Below are 4,860 nucleotides of genomic sequence, written 5' to 3'. Positions count from 1 at the left end.
TCAATCGGGGATTTTTTTTTTTTTGACTTTACAACTAGCTATAATACACAAATGTGGCAGGCACCTATACAATAACGTCAATGACCTACGGTGGATTTCAATCGGAAAATATATAAAGATAAAGCTAACGGTTTATTAACAGTCGTAATAAATGGTCGTTTGTTAAGAATAACTACATTGATATCTAGATATTTTTCATAGCTGTTTTGGCTATACGTGCGTCGTTTATCCTCGTGTATGCGAAATCCGAAATAAATTAAACGCGTGTATTGCTTACGAGTTATAGAAAATACTGAAAAATATAAATGTATAAAATCATTGGCCTTCTATTCATGCCGTTTATGCATTAATTTTGTTTAAAATATTAAAATAGCGGTGAGCGACAAAATAATATCATCAAAAAACGATGAATGGAGTTATTATATTAAACTTCTAACGTGAATATTATTTTGTCCACAAAAATATTTTAGATTAAGAATCATCATGAAATCATTATACAATGCGTTATTAATTGGAAAGTCATCCAGTAACCTTAATTCAGCTTGGTTAGGTATCAATATACACCTAATACCTATACTAATTGTTTAATAATACTATAAACTAACATTATAATATGAGCAATTTTGCCTTCGTTTTACCATATTATACATTATAAGATATAAATATATATTATATTTAAAAAACTATACTAAGATATTCGAATTATACGAACTGATTTATTACTGAATTTTCGATTAATAAAATACTGCATGATCTCTAATAATTTATTTTTCCACATAAACAGTGGCGCCTACATTTGATTTTTTTAGTTGGAGTGTCAACATTTAAGTAGATTAATTTTTCATCATCATAATAAATTAATGTACTTTATTTATGCACTGATGGGATCGAAGTGTTTTATATTTAACATTTTAAAGGATTATGGATAAGAAAAATTAAAAAGTTAGAACTAAGAATTGTGAAAAATCTTCTGATAATAAACAATACCTACAATACCTATATTCCTAACTAGTATGATAATATTATATAATCATTTGCGTTATGGTTTTCATAATATATTTTAATTTTCATGCATCAGTAATCAGTGCAGTTGTAAATTTTATGGCAGGATGATAAGACGGAGACAAAAGTAAGGGTGTCTAAGTACACGCTATTTCCTTCCAAATTGTGTTACTGCGTATAATGCGCAGCCACAGTACAATAATATTGCGACGGCGATCTTCTCTCTCAGGGATAAAATACCCATCGAAAAATAATAATAATAATATTTAAAATGTTATATAATATTAATATTGTTTCTGGGTCATTTTGTTTTAGCCAATAAATAATACTAGTACTGAATACTGTTATTGTAACTACATTGAATGTTTATTTTTGGTTTGAAAATCTTGCACACAGTATTTCACAAATGGTATGCATGAAACGAATGTTATTATTATTATTATTATTATTATAGATCCATCCATCCGACGGAGACCTATTATTATTATCTGAAAATTATATAATTACGTTATCGGAACTTTATTCAGCCCCAAGTCATGCCTTTGTGTACAAGTCTAGCTAGCATTTACCTTATGAATATGCATTTTGGTATGTTTTTATCGCTGTTTCTTCTTTCAAAATGGACAGTAATGTAGTAAATCTTAAAGAAATGTGAGAGTAATATAAAATATATAATTTAAAAAAAAAATAGTATTTTTAATATTAAAAAAAAATAATAAATAATTTACTAACTTCCTATCAACACTACTTACGCCAGATTGGACTTGGCAAGATGCTTCATCAAGTATATTGAAAATTTAAAAACGATTTAGCTTACATAAAATATAAACTACCTATAGGTTTTTTCGCATAATCTATTAAAAATAATTAGAGGATGATACTGAATTTCACTCAATTACGTTATGAGAATTATCGACAATTTCATATTGCTATATTATACCTAATATTTTAACAAAATCAAAATACATATTTTACTATAATTTTTTTAATTTCATATTATTATTATAAATTCTTTAGTCTTACTTATAATCATATTCTATAACAATTTTGTACGTGCAATTTCGTTACGTGTTGCAAAAGTCCAAGTTTTGAGGCGGTCACGGTCGACGTGGTGAGGCTTGAGAGGTAGTAAGGGGAGGGTGTGAACGTATGAGGACGAGTGAGTGGGCGATTGATTGGTATTTCGGACACACGCAGAGGGTGGTTGGTTTTTTTTATAATTTCACTTTTACATTTAACGTACTCGCGTGGCATGGTAGTGACACGTTTTACTGCCGGACAGTCATATTGCATATTACAGAATGCATAAAGTTCCTCGGATATATTATTGTGCAGCAACCGTCATGTGGTTGGAGATTCGGTTGAATTTATACGACTCGACTTTTGTAACTGCTGTAAAGACCGTAACACGTACATGCACTATCGTTATTATAATTAAAAATAATGACAACTGTAATACAATATAGTGATATCGTAACATGAAATATCTCGTCCAAGATATCGTCAAAATATAAAATAATACATTATTTCACTTTAAAATGACGGTCACTGCCGGCGAATACGACGGCGTATATGTGATCGCCAATAATTACTATCTACGTGACTATCACAGGTCGGCGGAGCAGCAGCAGCAGACCGCCGTAATAGTCTCCGGAAATCCCACTCCACCTGCTAAAGCAGAACCGGAAGTGCATCAAGCCTTGCACCCCATGGCGCCACCGGCCCTGCAACAAAGGCAACGTCAGCAGCGGCCCGACGGCGGCGGTGCAGATCTCGTCGCCGTGTCGTCTCGAAAGTACAGGTACTTATGTAGTGGATAGTTACTATACCTCATTTTAGTATTATATATAGCACACGAGCGCGAACGGTAATTTGGCGAGTTTCAAAATGTTATTGGTCCCAATTGGGTCTCAGACCCTAGTTGAAATTTTTTCGTGATAAACGCTTTTGCTTCGGTAGGACTTAAGGGAGATAAGCTATTTTATTTTTATATTATTATAAAACAAATGGACGAATTTCCGTCCACATCACATCGTGTGTAATATTTCGTTGACATGTCTTGTGTCTAAAATATTAAATACATAATTTACGTCTGTATAGTTGAACCTTCGACTTAATTCAATAAAAATTATATTATTTTTTATGCATAACAAGTTTTCCGTATACTCTGGTCTACATTTTAATTCACGATTTTCTTCGCAACATCTCTGCACTTAATTAAAATAGTTTTTAAAATAATATCTACATAAATAAAATATAATTTAATTTGTTGTAAGATGTGGTAAGTAAGTTAATTTAGATTAAAAATTAAAAATGACGAGACGTAATGTAATGTAAGGCTGTTATTACGATTTTAAAAATAAAAATGACTTATAAAACTAAAGCTTTAAGACTATATGCTATGATTTTGGGAAATTATACTCACAACAATCACAAATATGAAATATTATACTCACAATTGTATAATATAATATAATTTCGCAAGTATTTTATCATTTCATTTGTATTATAATTTACTATAGTAATGACCGTAAAATGACTTTTTTGTCTTTAAATGTGTATAATATATAATTATTATCGAGCGTTGAGCGATCGTTTATTAATTATTTATCAGCGTTTTAAGACAGACGTGTACACTGTACACGAGTAAAGTGGCAGGGTTATCCCGCAGAATATTTTAGTACAAATTCCCGACATCCCACGTGTTAATATGTATATGGGAACAATTTAGTTAAACGGTTCTTATCTCTGTACATAGTTGCTGCAGCAGTGACGAGACATACATCAAATTTAATTGAAAAATGTGTTGCTATGCACATAATATTATAAAACTTAATGAGTTACAAAACAAATAACGCATTAATTCGTGGATAAAATAAAAACAATTTTGAACATTCAATCGTAAAAATGACATCATATTATTTTAATCGGTAATGAATGTAATAATCATAATTTTATAATACGCGTCAACAGAAAATATATATTAAATAATTATGAATTGTTGTTTTATAACTATATTATAATATTCGATAAGCGTATTCTAATACATCGAAACAATTCGTAATTTTGTAGCTTTCCAACGACTGATCGGCGTACATGAAAACACTTAAAGTAGATAAGTACATACATTTTGGAAACAATCATACTAATATAAAATATTATACTTTATTATTATCTCGTTACAATACTGGTTGATTTTTTTAATCTTAGCTTTACCGGAACATATTATAATAATTAAAAAATAGTAGGTATAATACCTGATCACCGATGAAAAATATGCTAATCAATATATATTAAGATATTAAGTTAGAATAAAAAGATAATAAATAGAAGATTTGATTTTATTTGTTATTTTTCGAAAAATTTCCTCTTCAATACCCTAATACAGGTTACTGAATACCTATTCACTAGTCATTTTTACTACCATTTTACATAATATGTCATTCAGGATTTATAACACTAAAATATCAAGTTCGGAAAATAATCTCAGTAAGATGGTGCCCGTTCCTCTGTATGCATTTTTAAAACTGTGAGTGGAGGTTTTTAATGACCGTCTGTACTTGTGATTTTTTTCTTGTGAGGCTTTCTTCAAAGCAAAGTTTACAGCACTTACCCAACAACACTTTTCCAGTTGAAGACAAAAATCTAAGAAGAAATCACTTTGATTCGATGATACCTATGGAGATGTTACAGACAGTCATGCAAAACCTCAACGCATGATTCCAAGAATGTATTCAGAGTTGTACATCTATTTTGTTAGCATTAAAGGATTGTCCGGCAGTTGTATGATCGTCTTTTATTTAAATGAGATAAGTTGATGAATTATATAATTTAAAAAAACATATTAATGTACCTAGG

This window comes from Aphis gossypii, chromosome 2, assembly GCF_020184175.1.
Source record: "Aphis gossypii isolate Hap1 chromosome 2, ASM2018417v2, whole genome shotgun sequence".
Taxonomy (NCBI): domain Eukaryota; kingdom Metazoa; phylum Arthropoda; class Insecta; order Hemiptera; family Aphididae; genus Aphis; species Aphis gossypii.
The sequence above is the reverse complement of the archived record's forward strand: the minus strand, read 5'-3'. Positions refer to the sequence as shown.